Source organism: Molossus molossus, unplaced genomic scaffold (assembly GCF_014108415.1).
Source record: "Molossus molossus isolate mMolMol1 unplaced genomic scaffold, mMolMol1.p scaffold_m16_p_1, whole genome shotgun sequence".
Lineage (NCBI taxonomy): Eukaryota > Metazoa > Chordata > Mammalia > Chiroptera > Molossidae > Molossus > Molossus molossus.
Window position 1 is genome coordinate 104,411,523 of NW_023425344.1, and position 25,903 is coordinate 104,437,425.

A 25,903-nucleotide genomic window follows, 5' to 3' on the forward strand; every position below is an offset into this window, starting at 1 on the left:
AAAGCTCCCTAACCTGGTGAAGGAAATAGAGATACAAATCCAGCAAGTGCAGAGAGTCCCAAACAAAGTGAACGCTATCAAGCCCACACCAAGACACATCATAGTGAAAATGCACAAGGCTAAAGACAAGGAAAGAATCTTAAAAACAGCAAGAGGAAAACAGTTAGTTATCCACAGGGGAGCTCCCATACAACTGTCAGCCAATTTCTCAATAGAAATTTTGAGGCCAGAAGGGATCAGCAAGAAATATTCAAAGTGATGAAAAACAAGGACCTATAATCAAGATGACTCTGTCTAGCAAAGCTATCATTTAGAATCAAAGGTCAGATAAAGAGCTTCTAGGCAAGAAGAAGCTAAAGGGGTTCATTGCCACCAAACCAGTATTACAAGAAATGTTCAAGGGTCTTCTTTAAGAAGAAGAAGAAGGAAAACAAGATAAAAAGCATAAATAATAAAGTGGCAATAAATACATATCTATCAACAATTACTTTTTTTTCTAGATATCAATCACTTTTATTTAGATTTTTTAAAGCAATAGAAGGGTAGATTAATACCTGTCTTTCCAAATTAAGACCTGATTCTGTTCCCAAAACTTCAAGAAACCACTGCTCAAAGTATAAGGATATGTATCACTTTAAACCAACAATAAAAAAGCAGAATATACATTTTTATTTCGAATTAAAGCAAATACTTCAGTATCACAAACCCAGTATTAAACTTCAAGAAATATACTGCTAATTTGGAGTGAGCATTTATTTGCACAATCACAACATGGGGACAAACCCAGCAGAGGGGAGCAGGCTTGGCATCGGCACCCTGGTTGCTCACACCACCCCCACAAAGCCAGGCACACAAAGGGGCTGCTGTCTGTGATGATCTGTCAGTGGTGGCAAAGGTGAGGGGCGCAGGTGGTGCTGCTGTTACTTCTTGTCAGAAGACTCTCTCTCAAATGTGTAGGCCATAAAGCAAGCGTCAGGTCTCTTCGGGACGAGGGGATGCCCCGTCTCACAATCTCAAAGCCCATGAAGCTGAAGGTACGGAGCAGAGCAGCTCTGTCATCATGGTTCATGTGGAAGCCAATGGAGACATGGTCAGCACGCAGCCGCTCCTCAGCAGACTCCAGACGAGTTGTGAGCTGTGAGCTGTCTCTGCTCCCCTCCCGCAGAGCTCCCCGGGGATCTCCCTGTAGAGGCAGCTGCTGCTCAGCTCTGCTTTCCAGTTGACGCGTTTGGCATCTGTGAGCCGGCTCTGGACGCTGAGAATTCTTGTCTTGTTATTTAGACGTTAGTTCCTTGTCACATTCAGCCTATTATCAGAGTAAAATAAGTTACCTGGAAGATTGTGACCCCTGACTTTTCCCTTACACAACCCTGAAGATCCCAGGTGGGTGAGGAACATCAGGGGCACCGCTGAGGCCCTGGACCCGGGTTATTCAGCGGTCAAGGGAGACCCTGGAACTCGGCTGGGGTGGCTGGCGTGGGCCGGGCACTGGGTTTATTCCCCATCTTCTCTCTGGCGAAGCAGTGGCTGTTGAAGATCCACTGCGGGGAGGGTTTCAGAATCTGGCCGCCGGGGTCCAGCACCAGGAAAACCTCCGCCGCACCTGTGTCGCTGTTTGCTGTTGGCTCTCAACAATGACTATAAATGCAAATGGTCACATGCTCTAATCAGAAAACATACTGTGACTGAATAATCAGACAAGACCCTTACATATGCTGTCTGCAGGGAGACTTCAGATAGAAAGACACACACAGACTGAAAGTAAAGGGATGGAGAAAGATATTTCATGAAAATAGGAACAAAACAAAACAAAAGACCTAGGTTGCAGTACTTACACCAGCCCTGGCCCGTTTGGCTCAGCGGTTAGAGCGTCGGGTCTGTGGACCAGAGAGTCCCAGGTTCGGTTCCGCTAAGGGCATATACCTCGGTTGCAGTTTCTCCCCGGCCTCTGTTGGGGTTGTCTCTGTTGGGGTTGTGTGGGTGGCAACCACTCGTGTCTCTCTCACATCCATGTTTCTCTCTCTCTCTCTCTTTGTCCCTCTCTCCCTCCTACCTGAAGGTAAATGTAAAAATGTCCTCTAGTGAGGATTAAAAAACAAAAAAAACCAAAAAACTTACACCAGACCAGACAAAATAGAATAGACTTGAAAACAAACTTGCACCAGACAAAATAGACTTGAAAACAACTGCACTGGTTTGGATCAACAGTTAGAGCATTGGCCTACAGACCAAAGGGTCATGGCTTGATCTCCTGCCTGGCCCGGGTCTTTCAGGAGGCAACCAATCAATGTGTCTCTCAATGTGTCTCTCATGCTGATGTTTCTCTCTCCCTTCCACTCTATCTAGAAAAGAAAAACAAGACATAACAACTGCTATAACAGAAGGACCCATAGTATGTGTCTGAAGAAACCGAAAACACTAAATCAAAAAGACATGTATATCCATATATTTTTTGCAGCATTATTTACAATAGCCAAGATACGGAAGCAACTTAAGTGTCCATCAATAGATAAATGGATAAAGAAGAAATGGTGCATATATACAATGGAATATGACTCAGTCATAAAAAAAAAAGAATGAAATCTTGCCACCTGCGAAACATGGATGGACCTAGAGGTGAAATAAGTCAGAAAGACAAATGCCATATGATTTTATTTATATATAGAATCTAAAAAACAAAATAAATGAACAAGCAGACCAGAACCATACTCATAGATACAGAGAACATTTTGAAGGTTGCCAGACGGGAGGGGGATGAGGGGATGGGTAAAAAAGGTGAAGAGATTTAGAAATACAAATTGGTAGTTACAGAATAGTCATGGGGATGTAAAGTACAGCATAGAAAATATAGTCAATAATATATTTAAAAAAATAACTCCCTCACAAGAGAAAGTTCAGTTAGTTTTTTTTTGTTTGTTTTTTTTATCCTCACCCGAGGACACTTTGCCATTTTCTGTACAGATAGAGTGGGAGGGAGGGAGAGGAAGAGAGAGAGAGAAACATCGACGTGAAAGGGACACATCGAGTGGCTGCCACCTGCACGACCAACCAGGGCTGGGGACAAACTGCAACCGAGGTCCGTGCCCTTATCGGGAACCGAACCCGGGTCTCTCCGGACCGCAGGCCGATGCTCTAACTGCTGAGCCAAACCGGCCAGGGCTCAGTTAGTTTTTATAAAAAGATTTTTTTATTAATTTTTAGAGAGAGAGGAAAGGAGAAGGGAGGGAGAGAGAGAGAAACATTGATGTGAGAGCAAAACATCAATTGGCTGCCTCCTGCACAGCCCCTGACCTGGGATAGAGCCTGAAATCCAGGTGTGTACCCTGATCAGGGGGAAATGGAACTGGGAATCCTTCAGTGCATGGGTTGACAAACACCGGCCAGGGCTAGTCAATAATACTGTAATAACTATATATGGTGTCAGATGGGTACTAGATTTATCAGAATGGTCACTTTGAAAGTTATATAATTGTCAAATCACAGGGTTGTACATCTGAAACTAATATATGTTGTACATCAACTGTTTTATTTTTTTAAAAAATAAAAAATAAATCTTTCTAAAAAAGTCAAAAAATAAAAAGGCTGCCTTAGACAGACAAACTGTTGAACTCTGGGACATTTGAAATGTCTAGATGGCTACCTGATCACCAGAGGTTTGCAAGGACTTCCTGAAGGTGCTGCCTGTTTCTTACTAGGACTGGGCAGGTAGCCCAGGAGAAGAAAGGAGAGAAAGCCATAAAGGGGTTGCTGAGGCTTGCTAATTAGTCAGCTTAGACAGGGGGGATGGAAATGAAGCTATCAGAGTGCTTATGTCCATGGGGGAAATTGACTGCAAGCAGGTTCTCAAATGACATATAAATACAGTGAGGTTAAGCTGACATCACTGGTGCCGTTGCCCTGCAGTGTTGACTTAGTGGAATCTGAACAGTTAAGTGGGTTTGCCCTCCCTTCACCCCCTCACTCCCTGCCCCTCTGCTCCATGTGTGCCCCTTCTGGACCTGCAAGCTCTGCAGAGTAGGACACCCTGTGTGACCCTGCTGCAATCCCCAGATTCTTTCGGTCCATTTATAGGAGTCAATAGGGTTGCCTAGCTTGACAATGAACAATAGGGAGTGATGGGTCACATGATAACTCATATTGTGACATCAAAGACTCCTATTTTTAAATTTATTTTTTATTTTATTTTATTATTTTATTTTATTTTTTTTATCACCATTTACCTCTATGCTCTCTTACACCTCCCACCCCACAATCACCACACTTTTGTTCATGTCCATAACTTCTTTTATTTTTTTATTTTTTGCTCAACCCACCCCCTCCTTCCCAACCCCCACCGAAGCTGTCTGCCTGCTCTCTATCTCCGAGTCAAAGGCTCCTTTGACCATTGGCTGGGCCATGCTCCTTCTTATCCCAGCATGAGGAACCCCCAGGAACAAGTGATGGAACTTGGCTCCCTTGACCTTTGTTATCTGCTAAATAAACATATCTCATGTGGACCATCCCTTATCCCAATGGGCCCTCAACCTCAAATCTGCCGATGAGCATATTCAAAGTGATTTCCTTTCATTGCTCTCCGTTCATCAGCCTCTATCACTTCCCTGTTTCTCTCGTCTCATCTGGACCTTTAAGAGGTTGCTAAGAAGTAGTCACCTCCTTCTAGTTTAGTCACACAAAATATTGATAGATTTACTAGGCACTCAGCCTCCTTTCTATTTCCGTGTTGGTCTGTCGGATCCATTACATTTTTAGTTTCTTTCACTTTTTGAATATACTTCAGAATACATATTTGCTAAAACAATTTTCTCAATGAAATAGCAATAAAAACATAAATCCACATGGGGCGCACAACCCAAAGCACTCTGGTTTGGGTCAATGTTGTGGTTTGGAGAGTATCTTTTTATACTGTTGAAAAGTCAGGAAAATAATTTTATCAGAGGATTGTCCCATAAAAATGGGGTTTTTAGAAATCAGGCAACTTGGTTTCATATCATTATTTCAATGGGCCACAAGGCAATTTACCTTCTCTAATTTCCACCATTATTTACTTAACAGGATTGTAATGAGTAGGATAAATATAAAGTGCTTCATCATGGTATTCAGGTCCCTGTGAAACATACTTTTTTTTTTAACTATTCCTCACCATGAATCCTTGCTGCCCCAACAGACTATTTTTCTTTCTGATCCTGATATATATGGTGTTTATTGTCAACCTAAGTGTGTATGCATGCTGTTCCTTCCCTACAACGCAGTTCCTTGTCTCCTTCACATCTATAACCTTTCACATTTCCTGGTCCAGCCCGAATCCAGGACAGTGCACAGAAGCCACCCCCTTGGCTGACCACGGCGCGCTCCTCACACAGAGCACATGATCTGTCACTTCGCTTCTCCACCCTGGCACGTGTCTCCTAACTACACTGTGAGCTTTCACAGGACCTCGACTTGCACTTTTATATTCCCATTAAGCTCTGAGCCCAGGGCTATGCGTATCTTTGGTGCTTAGTAAGCACACCATGGACTACACAAAAACAAACATAAGTCAATGTAAACAAGATTGCAGGAAGGCAGATTCCCAGCACACAACAAAGCTCTTCAGGTCGTTGCTGGGTTGGAGATCCCGACCTTTACTTTCCCATAGATACACAGGCTGGGTTTGCAAAGCACACCTTTTAGTGGAGATTAGGAAAAGACCTGAGTATTTTGATAACCCAGTCAACACAGACAGCACAACTTGACAACTATGGCTCTATACCCAGTTTAAGCAAGAAGGGCTTCCATTTCTCCTTTGCTTTTCATGGGCAAAGTCATATTACCTCTTCACTTTCCAGGGGTAGATCCTCAGCTGTATGGTCACTTTATCTCATTTGCCTGCAATTTTCTCATTTATAAAAAGGAATAGTAGATTCTTCTCTAAGATTCTTTCTGCATCCTGTGTCCTTATAATCTACTTGCTTTCTCTATTGCCACCCGCACCACTTTTTCTCTGGTTTTCATCCTATTCATTAGTTTATTGCCCATTAACACCCATTGCTACCAGGTAAAACAACGCAGTCATTGTAACTCAGGACCTCTTGTAAAATGGGATTGAGCAGCAATTTAAAAATAACCAAAACCTAGTTCTGTAACTTTCATTTGATCATAGCTTTGTCATTCTCCTACAGTAACTTAGTGTTTACAAAACTAGTGGCACTTTAATTTTTTTTCTTTATTAATTTTTAGAGAGAGATGAAGGGAGAGGGAGAGAGATAGAAACATTGGTGAGATAGAACATCGATTTGCTGCCTCCTGCATGCCCCCCACTGGGGATTTGGCCCACAACCTGGGCAGGTGCCCTGACTGGGAATTGAACCACCCACCTCTTGGTGCATGGGTCAATGCTGAACCACTGAGCCACACGGGTCGGGCAAAACTAGTGGTGCTTTAAACAGATGTACTTTCTTTGGGGGGAGGGGAACTCAGAAAAACTAAAGTGCATGCTTTTCTTAAATATATTTTTGATAACCTCTTTTTATCAGCACCCTCAGATATGACTCATCATTAGAAGAGAGAAGTGGTAGTCATAGAAACTGAATTGAAAAAGAATATGGATTGTTTTGATTGGCTATAAATAAATGAGATCACTTCATTTAAATTTTTAAAATTTATTGATTTTAGATAGAGAGAGGAAGGGAGAGAAACATGAATATGCTGTTCCACCTATTTATGCATTAATTGATTGATTCTTGTGTGTGCCCTGATGGGGGAGCAAACCTGCAACCTTGGCTTATCAGGAGGGTGCTCTAACCAGCTGAGCTACCTGGCCAGGGCTGAAGTTACCTCATTGTAAAAAGGTTTCTAATATGTTAATATTAAAGAAGATTGATCTGATAATTACTGAAAATATAAAAAAAATATTTCTTAAGGCTTTAATTAAAAGAATTAGAAAAGAGAAAGGTTTAAGCAGAATTCCCCAATAAAAAAGTTGAAAATTCAATCTCTTGACTTGTATGGCACTTTTTATAGCACCTGCTTAGCTGTCAAATATGTGCCATAATTTAGTTTTGAGATTTACACAATCTATTTAATCAAATAGTTCTCTCCTCTTTCTATTGCTTATAACCAATGAATTAATTCCAATAATACACTTTGCAACATGCCCAACTCCTACTTTTTCTAATCTTGACAGAGAATCAAGTTACTCTCACACCTTGAACCCACTGTAGCTACAGTGTGGCAGTACTGACAGATGCGTTTAACATCCATTTACCTGGTTAGCCCCTGCTACAGTCCTAGCAGTTAGTATAACCACCGCTTTCTTGTTAACTAGGAACTGAGGCTCAACAAGGTTGAACAACTGACAGTTACTTGTGTGTACAACATAATTAGATTCCACTGAACCTTAGCGCTGTCTTCTCTGGTCTGTAAGATGAAAAGGATGCGAGTTACTTGTTAAGTGAGTTATATTTATCTGGAGGTAGAGCTGACACTAAGCATCTTCCTATTATAACGCCAGCCCTTCCTAAATAACAATCCCTAATTAAAAATGTAAAATATACAAGTTCAAGTTGATTAATCTTCAATTTTTTTAAACACAGCTTTCTCCAAAAGTTAGTGGGGGAAAATTCTCTCATGAGGGGTGAGATTGGGAAGGGAGGGACTTGCAATAATCTCTAGGGAAGAATATGGAGCTATTCAAAAAAGTATTGACAACATTATAGTAAATTTTATTTCAGAAAAATGTTCAAAGGTGTATTGTTTTCAAAGTACAAATCCTACAAAGTTGAGCTCCGGAAATTCTCCATGGCTGGTGGGTCCTGGACTCCACTAAGTGCACAACAACTGAGGCAGCATATAGCTGCATTCTGGGTGTGTTCTTGGACAAGTCTTTAGCCTTATCAGTTTTTGAAATACAGAAAATGAACTGATTTGGATATTTGAATGCTAAGGCTGTTTCTAATGACAAACTCATGTGCCTTAATGCCACGTCATTTTGTCTAGTAGACCCACGAAGACAGCTTAAGTTTCAAGGAAATCTAGTTCTACTATCACAGTCACACACACACACACACACACACACACCCTGCATCTGTTTTATCTGATAAATATAATTGCAACATTTATATCTTCCTTACAACTTTGGTACAATGTTTAAATTAAATAGTGATGGTGAACATTGCTTATTTCTGTGAAGCTGAGGTACAGCGTATTTTGTGGATGCAATCTAAGGTTTCTGCTACAATCACTTAGAAGTTGTATTGCTTATAACTGAGATTGTGCTGATGTTTCCCAAAGAATTAATGAAGTAGAAAATTTTTCAGAAATTAAAATAAAAATTAAAGGAAATTTTGCTTTTCAGTAATCACATCTACAAATCAATGTTTTATATCAGGTAATTATGTAACACGATTCTAAAGTATGTTTCTAAGAATTTCCATGTAAAATATTCCCGTATGGTAAGAGTCTAAAATTTTATAACACATTCAGAAATCATTGTGACAAAAAACACTAGTTCTGCTTTCTTAAAGCCAATTCTATTTTTCCAATATAATTTTGTGATTTTATTTCCCCATGCCTTGAAATTTAAAAAGCAACACATGCCTTCTTAAAAAAACAAAAACAGATATATAGGAAACGTAAATGAAGAGATTATATAGTTCTCATGTATACATTGTTTTAACCTAACGTGACACGTAGAGTAAAGCCTCTATTCTAAGTCTGTTTTACAACACTCATTTTATCTCTTGTGGTAATTTTTATAGTCTGTGTGCATTCTCTAAGTTATTTGTTCATTTGGTCTTCAACTATCCAACTACAAAGTAAGCTGGTGCAGGAAAACAAAACCTCTCCAAGTATTCTAAGCAGAAAGGGATATAAATAAGGGAATGCAATGGTTACAAATATTTTGAGAGGGTGGGAAGAGAACAATGAAAGTTTACTACTAGTTTTCAGAGTCAGGAACTTTCTAGAACCACAGAACATCATCGGTCATAATCATAGCTGCAGAAATCACCCAAACCAGTAATTATAACATGATCTTGAGCTGCTGGAAAATCTCACATCAGATGCCCATGAAGTAGCAATTTGGCTTCTAGGTTCCAGATCTTGTGACACTGAATCTCATTGGCAGAATTTAATTTGAAATCCTCCTGGCAACAGATTCTGGGAAATAAATTCACAGGATTCCAGCCCTTGTGAAAACGAGTGACCCACAGCAGAGTGAGTGTTGTTGGGGGTGGGGCTACAGATAATTCATATAAGCTCCAGAAGGGAAGGGTCCATGCTGCTTTCATCTATTCTCACAGTATCTCACAAACTTTTTGGTCTCGGTTTCTTGTGTACTCTTAAAATTTTTGAGAATACCAATGATAGCTTTTGTTTACGTGGGTTGTATCTATCAAAATTTACCATAATAAAAGTTAAAATTGTGAATATTTAACAGTGTTAATTCATTCATTTATTTGCAAATAACAATAAGATCATAATATATTGATTCCAAAATGGCGGCAGAGTGAATGGAAGCTACACAGACCGTCTCCCAGAACCAAACTGGAATTACAAATATAACACAGACAAATCAATGGGAAAAAGCAACAGAAAAGCAGTTTGTGAGGACCCTATAACCAGGGACACTGACTCGATCCTGGTAGGATGACGAAGGCGCAAGACAGGGACTGGGACCCCACGGTCAGCAGCTCGCAGCGGCCTCAGCTGTGAGCAGTGCCCTTGGGTCACACTCCCAGGTGGCTCCACAGCACAGAGCCGGGACAGAGGCTAAAACAGCCACAGCCACTCACCTTGGGCTCCAGCAGAAGGAGGGCAGACTGGACTGAACTGTGTGGGGACACTTGGGATCTGGAGGGCAGTCAGAGCTTTTACTGAGTTACGGCCACGCAGGACGGTGGCCATATTGCTCCTTCTCAGGGCTCTGGGGAGAGGCAGCAGCCCCTCCTTCGGAGATCCAGCCCCACCCTGTGGGCCACTGAAATGCTAATTGAGGCTCATTAACAACCAGCATCTGCCCCACCCTCGGGAAATACCCTTATGCTAAGCACCTGAGGGAGTTTTTCAATCAACTGACAACTCAAAACTCTTCAAGTAACCTCGACTGCTAGCCTCCAGGCAAAAAGCTAGAGGAAAAACAGTACCTTTCCTGGGCTGGCAACTTTAACCAGGAAAGTAAGACTTGACAGTGGTGTTTAACGTGGGTCCTCCCTCGCTCATGCAAACCCAGGAGAGAGAGCCACAAACAGCAGAACACCAATACCCACAGGGAAAACTTGACAGGCTCCAAAGCCCACTGTGATAGCCAAAAAGGTAAAACACAGAAACAAAAGCCAAATGAAAGAACAACAGACCTCCACTGAACATGAGATCAATGTGGAACAGGTAGGCAAGTTAACAGAGCTAGAATTCAGAGCCATAATCTTGAGGAAGCTGAACAGCATGAGTAAGGACATAGAGATGCTGAAAATAAATCAATTGGATATTAAAAACCACCAAGGAGAGATAAAAAATGACATATCAGAAAGGAAAAACACATCGGAAGGTCTAAAAAGCAGAGTAGAGGAAGCTGAGGACTGGTTCAGTGAATTAGAAGACAGGGTAGAAAAAAATCAACCAATCAGAAAATCAAAAGGAAAAAACGATTAAAAAACAGGAAGATAGCTTAAGAGAACTGTGGGACAATGGGACAACTGAAAACATAATAATATTTCCATCATAGGAGTCCCGGAAGAAGAAGAAAATGAGCAAGGGTTAGAGAATATATTCAAAGAAATAGTGAAAGAAAACTTCCCTAATTTGGTGAAGGAAGAGGGCATTCAAGTTCAAGAAGCACAGAGAGCCCCAAGTAAGAAGAACCCAAACAGGCCCACACCAAGACACATAGTAATTAAAATGCCAAAAATTAAAGACAAAGAGAGAATCCTAAAAGCAGCAAGAGATAAACAACAGGTTACCTATAAAGGAACACCCATAAGGCTCTCAGCTGACTTCTCACAAGAAACACTGCAGGCCAGAAGAGAATGGCATGAAGTAATCAAGGTCATAAAAAACGAGGATCTGAATCCAAGAGTACTCTACCCAGCAAGGCTATCATTCAAAATAGAGGGTCAAATAAAGAGCTTCCCAGACAAAAAAAAGGCTAAGGGAATACATTAGCACCAAACCAGCACTGTAAGAAATGTTAAAAGGACTGCTGTCATTAGTAGAAGAAATAGGAAGAAATATAGAACCACACTAAACAACAATGGCAATAAATAAGTACATATCAATAATCACCTTAAATGTAAATGGATTGAATGCTCCCATAAAAAGACACAGAGTAGCTGATTGGATAAGAAAGCATGACTCATCTATATGTTGTTTACAAGAGACCCATCTCACAACAAAAGATTCACATAGATTGAAAGTGAAGGGATGGAAAAAATTTTTTCAAGCAAATGGAAAGCAAAAAAAAAGCTGGGGTAGCAATACTCATATCTAATCAAATAGATTTCAAAATGAAGACCATAACTAGAGACAAAGAAGGCCACTACATAATATTGAAAGGATCTATCCAACAGGAGATATAACCATGATAAACATATATGCACCCAATATAGGAGCACCAAAATATATTAAAAATCTTCTGGAGGACTTCCAAGGAGAAATCGACAGCAATGCAATCATAGCAGGGGACTTCAACACCCCGTTGACACCACTGGATAGATCCTCTAGACAAAAAATTAGCAAGGAAACAGAGACTCTAAATGAAGCACTAGACCAAATGGATTTAATAGATATCTACAGAGAATTACACCCCAAAGGTATAGAATTCACATTTTTCTCAACTGCACATGGAACATTCTCAAAGATAGACCACATGATAGGACACAAACTAAATCTCTACAAGTTCAAAAAGACTGAAATCATATCAAGCATCTTCTCAGATCACAATGGCATGAAACTAGAAATCAATTGCAACAAGAACATGCAAAGACATTTCAACACATGGAGGCTAAACAGCATGTTATTAAACAATGAATGGGTTACTGAGGAGATCAAGGAAGAAATCAAAAACTTCCTGGAAACCAATAAAAATGAACACACAACACAAAATCTATGGGATACAGCGAAAGCAGTTCTGAGAGGGAAGTTTATGGCACTACAGGCCTACCTCAAGAAACAAGAAAATTTTCTAATTGACTGTCTAACCTCACAACTTAAAGAAGTAGAAAGCAAACAAAAAGAAAACCCCAGAGCAAGTAGAAGGAAGGAAATAGTAAAGATCAGAGCAGAAATAAATGATATAGAGACCAAAAAAATAATTCAAAGGATCAATGAAACAAAGAGCTGGTTTTTCGAAAAGATAAACAAGATAGATGGACCCTTAGCTAGACTCACCAGGAAACAAAGAGAGAGAACCCAAATACACAAAATCAGAAATGAAAGAGGAGAAGTAACAACCAACACCACAGAAATACAAAAGATCGTTAACAGCTTCTATGAACAACTATATGGCAACAAATTCGACAATCTAAGCCAAATGGACAAATTTCTAGAAACACACAGTCTCCCAAAACTGGATCAGGAAGAGATAGAAAACTTGAACAGACCAATAACAACTAAGGAAATTGAAGATGTAATCAAGACTCTCCCAGCAAACAAAAGCCCAGGCCTGGATGGCTTCACGGGGGAGTTTTACTGAACATTCAAAAAAGAACTACAGCGATACCTCGGTTCTCGAACGCCTCGGTTCTCGACCAAATCGGTATTCGACCAGGAGATTCGAGAAACTTTTGTCTTGGAATCCGAACAAATATTTGGAACTCGAACTTCCGAGATGAGCCGAGTTGAGCCGAATGGCGTTCATTCGGCCCAGCGCGCCTTGCTTGCGTCATCAGTGTGAGTGCAGAGAGAGAGTCACGCTTTGTGGAGAGAGTCACGCTTTGTAAAGAGAGTCACGCTTTACACTGAATTTAACCCTTAGACATACTGTACACTTTTATTTCTTGTTGAGACTTATGTTTTTCTACATATTATATACAAATTAGGCCAGTAAATAGGCATTTTCTGGGGCTTGGAACGAATTAATCCAGTTTCCATTATTTCCTATTGGTTTCATTGCTTCGGTTCTCGAACAATTTGGTTCTCGACCGTCCTCCTGGAACGAATTATGTTCGAGAACCGAGGTATCACTGTAACACCCATTATCCTCAAACTATTTCAAAAAATTCAAGAAGAAGGAAGACTTCCAAACATGTTCTATGAGGCCAGCATAATTCTAATTCCAAAACCAGAAAAAGACACTACAAAGAAGGAAAACTACAGGCCAATATCCTGATGAACATGGATGCCAAAATCTTGAACAAAATACTAGCAAATCAGATCCAGCAATACATAAAAAAAATTATCCACCATGACCAAGTGGGATTCATCCCAGGGATGCAAGGCTGGTACAATATTCACAAATCAATAAATGTGATACAGCACATAAACAAAATGAAGAATAAAAACTACATGATTATATCAATAAATGCTGAAAAAGCCTTCGACAAAATCCAGCATCCATTTCTGATAAAAACACTCAGCAATGTGGGAATAGAGGGATCATATCTCGACATAATAAAGGCCATATATGAAAGACCTAAAGCCAACATCATACTCAATGGGCAAAAACTAAAAACATTTCCATTAAGAACAGGAACAAGACAGGGATGTCCACTTTTGCCACTCTTATTTAACATAGTACTGGAAGTCTTAGCCATAGCAATCAGACATGAGAAAAAATAAAAGGGATCCAAATTGGAAAGGAGGAAGTGAAACTGTCGTTATTTGCAGATGACATGATATTATACATAGAAAACCCTGAAGACTCCATCAAAAATCTACTAGACTTAATAAATGCATTTGGCAAAGTAGCAGGATACAAAATTAACGTGAAGAAATCGACCAATGATGAACTCACAGAAAGAGAAACTAAAAAAACAATCCCATGTACCATCGCGGCAAAAAAAATTAACATACCTAGGAATAAACTTAACCAAAGAAATAAAGGACCTATTTGCAGAAAACTACAGGATATTGAAAAAAGAAATAGAGGAAGATATAAGAAAGTGGAAGCACATACCTTGTTTATGGATTGGAAGAATTAACATCATTAAAATGTCCATACTACCCAAGGCAATGTATAGATTTAATGCAATCCCCATCAAAATACCAACGACATATTTCACAGAACTAGAACAAATACTTCAAAAGTTCATATGGAACCAAAAAAGTTCCCAAATAGCCAGAGCAATTTTGGAAAAAAAAAGACAAAGTAGGTGGGATCACAATACCAGATATCAGGTTATACTATAAAGTGACGGTAACCAAAACAGCCTGGTACTGGCACAAGAACAGGCATATAGATCAGTGGAACAGAACCGAAAACGCAGAAATGGACTCAAGGCAATATGCTCAATTAATATTTGACAAAGGTGGCAAGAGCATACAGTGGAGTAAAGACAGCCTCTTTAATAAATGGTGCTGGGAAAATTGGACAGCTACATGCAAAAAAAAAAAAAATGAAACTAGACCATCAACTTACACCATACACAAAAATAAACTCAAAATGGATAAAAGACTTAAATGTGACCCGTGAATCCATAAAAATTCTAAAAGAAAATGTAGGCAACAAAATTTTGGACATCATACGGAGCAGAATTTTCACTGATACATCACCTAAGGCAAGAGAAACAAAGGAAAAAATGAACACATGGGACTACATTAAACTAAAAAGCTTCTGCACAGCAAAAGAAACAATCATCAAAATGGAAAGGCAACCTACTGTATGGGAGAACATCATTGCCAATGATGTATCAGAGAAGGGGTTAATTTCCAATATATATAGAGTGCTCATACAACTCCACAAAATGAAGACAAAGAACCCAATTAAAATATGGGCAGAGGAGCTGAATAGACACCTCTCCAAACAGGACATAAAAATGGCCAAGAGACATATGAAGAAATGCTCATCATAACTAATCATCAGAGAGATGCAAATTAAAACAACAATGAGGTATCACCTCACACCTGTCAGAATGGCCACCATCAACAAATCATCAAACAACAAGTGTTGGTGAGGGTGTGGAGAAAAGGGGACTCTAATACACTGCTGGTGGGAATGCAGACTGGTGCAGCCCCTATGGAAAACAATATGGTGTCATCTCAAAACATTAAAAATTGAACTTCCATTTGACCCAGTGATCCCACTGCTGGGAATATACCCTAAGAAGCCTGAAACACCAATCAGGAAGAATATATGTACCCCCATGTTCATAGCAGCACTATTTACAATAGCTAAGATCTGGAAACAGCCCAAGTGTCCATCAGTAGACGAATGGATAAAAAGCAGTGGTACATATACACAATGGAGTACTACGCAGCGGTAAGAAAGAAAGATCTCTTATCCTTTGAGACGACATGGAGGAACCTGGAAAGTATTATCCTAAGTAAAATAAGCCAAGCAGAAAAAGACAAATACCACATGATCTCACTTATATATGGAATATAATGAACATAACAGTCTGAGGAATACAGTAGACCCAGACACATGGAAGTAGGGCACAGACTGACATCCCTCAGAAGAGGGGGTGGGGGGGGTGGGAAGAGATAAACCTCAGAACTTATATGCATGTATGCATGACCAGTGGAAATGGACATCTAAGCTAGGGACGGGGTGGGGGTGGGGAGGGGGGTGCCAATGGGATAAAAAAGGAGAAATATCTGTAACAAATAAATAAAAATTACAAAGAAATGATTTAACTCAAATTAAGGCAAAATTGTGCATTGGATGAAGTATTCGGTATTCTCTAGTCCTTGGTCATAGAATTAGAAAATCCTCTTGGAAGGGACCTGAAAGATGATCATCCCTCCCAGTGCTTGAGGCACAGTTTTATGAAGCTTTACTTCTCAAATTAGACAATATGTACCCCGAGAGGCACTTGGTAAAGTGTCAAGAATATTCAAATCCATGGAATAATTCTGGAATATCACTTTTTCTTGAAGTTTTCCGGATACCAATATATAAATAAGTACCTTAAAACAAAGATACATCATGAAATACATTATAAATTGGATTGTCTCGATTCTTCCCTTCTTTCTGTCCTGTGACTTACAGAGCAGTAGGGACAAGAGACATGGGACAAGAGAATGGGGGCAGAAGTGACAGTAATCTCCTTCTGACCTCAGGCTCTCCGAAGCACCATGCATTTCTGATCACCCATCTTGTGATCCTCCAAGAGAACAGGCTTCAGGTAGTCAGCCACTGGTCCAAAGAGAATGAGGAGACACTTGAAGCAGAATTGAACCCAACCTAACACCAAGAGCCATGCCAACTAAACCCGAAGAACAAGAACCACAAACAAAAGAAATACACACTTGCTGTTTTACCCCCTGAGATTTTGATTTTGGCCGTTATGTGGCAAGCACTGATTAATATAGGAATTGATATCTATTAAGTAGAATACTAGTAATAGAAGTCTATGCAGCAGCTGACAGGCAATAAGAAAATCATTAGAGAAGAATGGAAAAGTATGAATTGTGTGATGTAGAGGTATACCTCAGAGATATTGTGACTCAGCTCCAGATCATCATAATAAAGCAAATATTGCAATAAAACAAGTTACACACATTTTTTTTTGGTTTCCCAGTGCATATAAATGTCATTTTATGCTATACTGTAGTTTATTAAGTGTGAAATTATATTATATCTAAACAATGTACATACCTTAATTTCAAAGTACTTTATTGCTAAAGAATGCTAACCTTTACTTGTGCATTCAGCAAGCCTTAATCTTTTTGTTCCGGAGGGTCTTGCCTCAATGCTGATGGCTGCTGACATTGAGGTGGTGGTTGCTCAAAGTTGGTGTGACTCTGGCAGTTTCTTAAAATAACACAACAGTGAAGTTGGTACAACAATGGACTCTTTCTTTTACTAACAATTTTCTCTATAGCATGTGATGCTGTTTGATAGCATTTTACCTACAGTAGAACGTTCTTCAAAATTGAAGTCAATCCCCTCAAATCCTGGCTTTTTCTACTAAGTTTATGTAATATTCTAATTCCTTTGTTGTCATCTTCACAGCTTTTTCACCAGGAGTAGATTTCATCTCAAGAAACCACTTTTCTTTGCTCATCCATAAGGAGCAACTCCTCATCCATTCAAGTTTTATAATAAATTGTAGCAATTCAGTCAAATATTCAGGCTCTACATCTAGTTCTGGTTCTTTTGCTATTACCTCCACATCTGCAGTTACTTCCTCTATTGAATTCTTGAAGCCCTCAAAGTTATCCATGAGGTTTGGAATCAACATCTTCCAAACTCCTGTTAATGCTGATATTTCGACCCCTTTCCATGAATTATGAATGTTCTTATGGTTTCTAGAATGGGAAATCCTCTCCAGGGGTTTTCAATATACTTTGCCTAGATCCATCTGAAGAATCACTGTCTACAGCACCTTATAGTCATACAAAATTTATTTCTCAAATAACAAGATTTAAAAGTCAAAACTTCCCTGGCCAGTTTGGCTCAGCTGTTAGAGCATCGAACCACAGACCAGAGAGACCCAGGTTCAGTTCCTGCTAAGGGCACGTTTAGTCATTGTGTCTTTCTCACATCAATGTTTCTCTCTCTCTCTTCCTCTCTCTCTCCCTCCTGCTCTATCTGAAGATAAATGTAAAACTGTCTTTGGGTGAGGAGAAAAAAAAGTCAAAACTACTTCTTGATCCATAGGATGCAGAATGGATGTTGTGTTAACGGGCATGAGAACAATGTTAATCTCACTGTACGTCTCCACTAGAGCTGACCAGATGCATCGTTAGTGAGTAGTAATCTTTTGAAAGGAATATTTTTTGCTGAGCAGTAGGTCTCAACAGTAGGCTTAAAATATTCAGTAAAATGTGTGGTAAACAGATGTGCTCTCATCCAGACTTTGTTGTTCCACTTATAAAGCACAGTCAGAGTAGACTTAGAATCATTGTTAAGGGCCCTCAGAGTTTTAGAATGGTAATGAGCATTGGCCTCAACTTATTAAATGAGTATTGGCTCCAACTGTACTGGTCCCTAACAAGAGAGTCAGCCTGTCCTTTTCAACATTGAAATCAAGCATTGACATTTCCTCTCCAGCTATGAAAATCCTAGATGCCGTCTTGTTCCAATGTAAGTCTGATTCATCCACATTGAAAATCTGATGTTCACTGCAGCCACCTTCAGTAATTGTCTTGGCTGGATCTTCTGGAGAAATGGCTGCAGCTTCTGCATCAGCACTTGCTGGTTCCCCCTACACTTTAATGATATAGACATGGCTTCTTTCTTAGACTTCGGGAACCAACCTCTGCTGGCTTAAACTTTCCTTCTGCAGCTTCTTCACCTCTCTTGGCCTTTATAGAATTGGAGATAGTTAGGGCCTTGCTCCAGTTTAGGCTTTGGCTTAGGTCAATGTTATGGCTGGTTTGATCTTCCATCCAGAACAGTAAACTGTTCTCCATATCAGCAAAGAGACTGTTTTGTTTTCTTATCGTTGATGTGTTCACTGGAGGAGCATTTTTAATTTCCTTCAAGAACTCCTTTGCATTTACAACTTGGATAATTGTTGGGTTCACGAGGTCTTGTTTTTGGCTTATTTAATTTTTAAAAAATATGATTTTATTGGTTTTTTAAAGAGAGAGAAAGGAAGAGAGAGAGATAGAAACATTGATATGAGAGAGAAACACGCCCTGCATGCCCCCTACTGGAATCGAGCCAGCAACCTGGGCATGTGCCCTGACCGGGAATTGAACCAGGACCTCTCAGTCCATGGGATGATGATCAATCCGCTGAGCCACACCAGCTGGTCTGGCTTACTTCACTTTTGACAGGCCTTCCTCACTAAGCTTAATCATTTCTAGCTTTTAATTCAAAGTGGGAGATGTGCAACTCTTGCTAACACTTATAGGTCTTGTAGGGTTATCAACTGACCTAATTTCAATATTGCGTCTCATGGAATAGGGAGGCTGAGGAGAGGGAAGGAGACAGCAGAATGCTGGCTAGTCGAGAAGTCTGAACACACACAACATTTATTGTTAAGTTCACCATCTTATATGAGTGTTCCTAGTGGCACCCCAAAACAATGACAATAGTAACCTCAAAGATTGTTGATCACATATCTCCATAACAAACACACGATAATAATAAAGTTTGAAATACTGTAAGAATTGTCAAAATATGTCACAGATATGAAATGAGAAAATGCTGCTGATAAAATGACTCCCACCAACAGACTTGCTTGATGCTGGTTGCCACACACCTTTAATTTATACAAAAATGGCAATATCTGTGAAGAACTATACAGCGAAGCACAGTAACATGAGGGATGCCCGTAACTGTCAAACCACATGGTAAGACTGTCCTCTGTGGTAACTCAGAGCACAGAAAATGTTTATAACTCATTGGACGAGAAAGTTTTGAGGCAAAACATTGAAGAATTAGCTGGTTCCTGTGGTAAGGTACTACTGTATAAGACAGACATGAACTCAGAAAAGGCCAGTTTGTAATTAGAATAGAGAGCCCAGACATTTTGAGATTTGTAGGGTTGAGAAATAAAACTTAAAAAAAGATTTTTTTTCTTTATTGATTTTAGAGAGAGAGAAAGGGAGAGGCAGAGAGCTAGAGACATCGATGAGAGAAAACATCGATCAGCCGCCTCCTGCGTCCCCCCATTGGGGAATCAAACCAGCGACCTCTTAGTGCATGGGTCCAAGCTCATCCACTGAGTCACACCAGCCAGGTGGGAAATGAAACGCTAAAAAAAAAAAAAAAAAATCAAATTAAAGATAAAGTCTTATAGACACTGCCTCCAGGAAAGATTTAATCCAGGGCACTGTCATTAAAATACAGCCTCAAAGCAAACATGAACTCAAGCTCTTGGTAGTCATACCTTCTAAAAGATCTGAAATGATTAGAATGGCTCCTATAGAAGGTTTTAACTGGAAAAGTGCTTCTACATAGATTAAGGGTATGATCTTTCAGAAACCTGTTAACTCAAAGGACTTACTATTAAATCTATGAAAAGTCAATGTCCAAAAAGAATGGTGGGTGTGGCTCAGGCCCATTAAATTGATTGGAATTGAAAACTTGCATAGCTTTTGGGATAATTATATTGGCAGAAATACTGCCAGACTTAATTAAAAGCCTATGACAGGCTATAAAAAAACCTAAGGGCAACCAACACTGAAAGGGAAGTGGAGAAGGGTGGGAGTAGGAAGAGAGAAACCAAAGAATTTATGTGCATATATGCGTAACCAATGGACTGAGACAGTTCTGTGGCACAAGTAGGGGGCGGGAGTGGGGAGAAGGGGGTCAGTGGGGGGGGGGAAAGAAGGGACATCTGTAATTCTTTCAACAATAAAGATTTAAAACAAAATAGCCTATTAAAGGCTATAATAAGACCTAAGGGCAACCAACAGTCCATAAGCAGTCCATAAGCAGAAGTCAGAAAGAGAAAGTTGCTGAGCTATGAGGAAGGACACATTCACCACAATGCGCTTCAGATGCAACTATGAAAGCCGATCAAAAAGAAAGGACCTCCTGGCAGGTAGAGAACCAACAGCAATGGAGAACAATGTGTTGGAAGCTGCTCTAAGGGCACAGAACTGGATCCAGCCAAGGGACACTTCCTTTTCTATGGCCTGGCAACATTTTCTCAATAGGACTTCAGAACTGTAGTGGATTAGTGATTGTAATGTGCCTCCTATTCTCAACCTGCCAAATGTTTTGGCATTTAACCTCTCCCTCTTCCACCATTGCATGTGAGGCATGTATTGGTGCATGTGTAAGCAGAGGGGATGGGCAGACAATTTGTCTTTTTAGTTTATAAGTCTCCAAACCAAGTGGAGTTGCATCTGGAACTGTTGTAAGTCATAAGATTCAGGATTTTGAACATGATATCGAGGTTAGACAAGGCTTTTGGGAGTCTTAATCTGAAGGTGAATATATTTTATATGTGGGGGGCAAATAATTGTGGTCAAGAAGGAAGGCTGTGATTGAATCGGTTAATTGACTCAATTCTTTATTTCATTTGGCACGTGACTTGGCAATACAGTAGAGCAAACAAAATGCATACCTTGCCCTGCTGACTTCAGGTTCAGCTGTGTGACATGCTTCAGCCATCAGAAGAGGTGGGAGGTGGTAGTTGCCTTATCAGGCATGGCCTTTCACACTCTTCTGTTCTTCTATAAATAGAACATGCCCTAGACATGCTGATACGCTACACCCCTAACCCCATCAACACACCCTGTGCACAGAAAATCTGAGGCACTCTCTCTGGATGAACTCAGGACTCAAGGCACCAGGTGGAGAGAAGGACTGTCAGAGAGAGACTCAAAATGAGATGAAGTAAATAAAACTCCATATGTTGAATGGTGGAATGCTCAGACACCTTCCCTAGACCTGCTTCTAGAATGCTGGCAGACAGTTAAATTGAATGATTTCACTCTGAGGAATCAGGGACTTCAGAGAAGTCTCTAGATAATGCCATGTATTATTATTTTTAAAATGTGTGCATAACTTTTTAATTTATTATTTTTTAAAATTTCAAATGTCCTTCTTTTTTCCCTATTGGCACCCTCCTCCCTGCTCCCCCCAACCTGCACCATACTGTAGTCTGTGTCCATTGGTTATGTATATATGCGTAAAAGTTCTTTATCTCTTCCTACCCTCCACCACTCTTCCTCTGAGGTTTTCCAGTCTGTTCTCTACTTCCATGACTCTGGATCTATTTTGTTCATCAGTTTATTTTGTTCATTATATTCCACAAATAAGTGAGATCATGTGATATTTGTCTTTCTCTGATTGGCTTATTTTGCTTAGCCTAATACTCTCCAGGACCCTCCATGTCGTCTCAAAGGGTAAGAGATCATTCTTTCTTACCATTGCATAGCATTCCATTGTGTATATGTACCACAGCTTTATTATCCACTCATCTATTGATGGACACCTGGGCTGTTTCCAGATCTTAGCAATTGTAAATAACGATGTTATGAACATAGGGGTACATATATTCTTTCCGATTGGTGTTTCAGGCTTCTCAGGATATATACCTAGAAGTGGGATCACTGGTCAAATGGCAGTTCAATTTTTAATTTTTTGAGGTAACACCATAGTATTTTCCATAGTGGCTGCACCAGTCTGCATTCCCACCAGCAGTGTACTAGACTCCCCTTTTCTCCACACCCTCGCCAGCCTTTGTTGTTTGATGATTTGTTGATGGCAGCCATTCTGGCAGGTGTGGTGATATCTCATAGTCATTGTAATTTGCATCTCTCTGATGATTAGTGACATTGAGCATTATTTCATATCTCCTGGCCATTTGTGTGTCCTGTTTGGAGAAGTGTCTATTCAGGTCCTCTGCCCATTTTAATTGGATTATTTGTCTTTCTTTTGTTGAGTTGTATGAATGCTCTCTATATTTTGGAAATTAACCTCTTATCTGATTTATCATTACCAAATATATTCTCTTACACAGTGGGTTCCCTTTTCATTTTGATGGTTGTTTCTTTTGCTGTGCGGAAGCTTTTGAGTTTGATGTAGTTCCATTTACTAATTTTTTTCCTTTGTTTCTCTTGCCCTAGGCAATATATTGGCTGCTATGTGTGATGTCTGAGATTTTGCTGCCTACATTTTATTTTAGGATTTTTATGGTTTCACATTTAAGTCTTTTATCCATTTTGAGTTTATTCTTGAGAGTGGTGTAAGTTGATAGTCCAGTTTCATTATTTTGCATGTAGCTGTTCAATTTTCCCAAAACCATTTATTGTTTGATCAAGCCCCTGATCACCTGACAATGACACTCACCAGTTGGCAGTGATCCCTCTCAACACAAACTCTCAGTAAAGCCCTTTTCAGTGCCTCTTTCTCAAACAGGGCACACAGCCAAGGTCATAAGACACTGAGAAAGCTTCCTGCTTGAAAGAGATAGACCAAGGCAAACACTAAGAAGAAAGATCACATTGGAAAATGACAAACTGTAAAGAATACGGAAAAACTTGAAATATATTTGACCCTATTATGAGACTAAAAGAGGAAATGTAGTAGTCATAAGATAAACACAGGATTCTATAAAAGAGAAACAATCAGCAAACATAAAATAATCCTTGGAAAATAAAGTAGACAATATATTTTAAAACTTTATAATCAAAGTGGAAGGTAAAGATATCTTCTAGAAAGTAACGCAAAGAGATGAGTAAAAACAAATAATTTTTTTTAAAATTGAAAATTAGCCCTGGTCGATCAGGTTCAGTGGTTAGAGCGTCAATCTGCAGACCAGAAAGGCCCAGGTTCGGTTCCTGCTAAGGGCATGTACCTCGATTGCAGTTTGTCCCTGGCCCCAGTTGGAGTCGTGTGAGTGGAAACCACTCGATGTGTCTCTCTCACATGGATGTTTCTCTCTCTCTTCCTCCCTCTCTCCCTCCCGCTATATCTAAATCTGAAGATAAATGCAAAAAAGAAAGAAAGAAAGAAAGAAAGAAAGAAAGAAAGAAAGAAAGAAAGAAAGAAAAAAAGAAAAAAAGAAAAAAAGAAAATTAGTTGAAATCAACAAAGAAAAGCCCAGGTTGAGAACTTGGCAGCAGTCCACCCAGAGACAGGGTAGATGGGCCGGGAGGGAGGCGCATTGAGAGCAATCCTGTGAGCTCGTTTCCAGACTGAAGTATCAGCTGGGAGAGGACAGGAGGAGAGTGGGGACAGAGTGAGCAGAGAAAGGCAAGCACACCTAACCAGCTGAGAGAGAGGCAAAAGGGCTCTCAACTCCCTCTTGGGAAAACAAACCAAAAGAAAAATAGTGTTTTGTGTGCTTTCCTGTGTCTTCATTTCATTTTACAATAACATAATAAGAAAGTATCTTAAATCAGAAAATAATAGAGTCTCAATAGGAAACTTTACTACAATATGTTTTCCCCAAAGAAAGGCGAGAACAGAAAAAGAACTCAAGGGGACCCCAGGAATCTAACACTTCCTCACCTTAAAATATAAATTCTACTAGAGTGAGAGTGGACATAGAGGATTTGAACACCAGATCTGCCACCCACTGGGACTGGCTATAGAGACTTGGGCATGCCATGTCACCTCTCTGGGACTCAGTGAGAACCCCTGAAAAATTATTTCTAAGACTCCATGAAAATCTCAAGTTCATAAATCTAAGGAATGTTGGGACAAGCAATATTTCTTCTTTTCTTCTATGTTCTGTGGTCCAAAGTGATTTTATGTAAGAGTAATTTAATCAAGACTTAAGCCATTCATTTGAAACATGCCTTTGAGTACAAGATTCAGGTGGGTCTCTGTCCCATGGTTCTTTGACTGATGTTCCAGGTGTTTGGAAACATGAGGCTCTTTATCTATTTGCCTTGCTAACTTTGCTAGCCAGGTAACAAGCATGTAGAAAAAAACTCAAACAGGTACATTGGAGTTGGTGTCCCTACCATATCTCAACAGATCCACCAGAGAGAAAGTGGTGGTTAGAACACAATGGTAGACCAGTGGTTTCATAAGAATACATTAAAACCTTGGTTAAAGAAGGGCTTAAGATAATTCGTTAAAGTTCAGGAAGAATATAATACCTATTTATAGTTATCTCATTTTTAGTTTTCATTTTCTATGCATGTGTTAAAATGCATACTGTGTATTAATATATATTTATAAAATAACATGTACATTACATATTTATGTGGTGCATCTATTTCTGGTAATATTAAGAGTCTATTAATTCTATAGCAAGTCCATTAATTCTCCATAATGTTGTGCTTCAAAGGCAAACTTACAGACATACAGCAAAGGGGCAGTCATATACAAAGGCTTGACATGAATTTAACAGGAAATCCTCACTTAAGAAATTCCATTTTAATTTAGACTGATTGATCAGAATGACTTCAAACCAGTATCAGAAAAAATACCTACACATTTTCTTTGTTTCCTGGTCAAAGAAATAGTTGTGTCTCACACCCAAAGAGTGGGAAGCAATAACCTGGGAACATTTAGGAGGCTCTCTTTCCTTGAGGGAGGTCAGGCTCAAGGTGAAAGGAGGGCGGTTGCTGCCTCATTTATTCCAGAATACGGACATCACTGGAGAGTTTGCAGAACCTTGAGGATGCCTTGAATGCAAAGCTTGGCTCTCAACCCAGGACACTCACTCTTCATTCGAAATCATCATGAGATGATCACTGTCCTGCTACGAGCAGAATGTGTTGTTCTGATCCAGGTTGGTCACGGAGCAAAGTTTAAGAAAAATGTTTGAAAAATGAGCAGCAGAAGAGAAACTCAGGGGGAGTATTGTGATAATGGAATCTATTCTACAATGACTAGGCGCCCACACATTATTCTGAAGAATAAGAAATAAAGGATGTTATTCTTAAGGAGTAGCTTGTGTGCATCTGATGACCGCAGACAAGGTCTCCATGGTAGCAACTGCTCCTGACTCTTTTCAAATTAGAAGGCTGCTGAGTGAACAGTTTGAGCTGCTCCTCCTGGTCTAGTTGGTCTCTTCTAAATTACCTGGTGTCTGCATTAATTTATAAGGAAACATCATTGGGAGCTGCTCTTAATACAGAAAATAACATTAACTTTAAATTGTGGCCGCAGAGAGCTGGGCAATGAAATCTTTACAGGTGTTCATTAATTTTTCATTTTATATAACACTGGTGAGGGCTTTAAAACATATAAAAATTGAGTAGGTTTTTGTTTCCAACTGTTTACTTTTTGGAAAGTTGCATATCCTTAGTAAGTACCTGTCAGTTCCTAACCCTTGCCTTTACTTTACTTACGTTCTTCTTCTTTCTAGCACTAGACCATTAGAATGTGACAGAAAAAGCACAGAATAAAACCCGTGAAGACTTCTCTTATCAAACTCTGCCACTTATTAGCTGTACAACCTTG

At 39.7% G+C, this 25,903-nt stretch overlaps 1 pseudogene; it reads right to left on the reverse strand.

The window, feature by feature from the left end:
• Positions 1–920: 920 nt before the first annotated feature.
• Positions 921–17,315, reverse strand: LOC118634555 (annotated as a pseudogene).
• Positions 17,316–25,903: the final 8,588 nt, after the last annotated feature.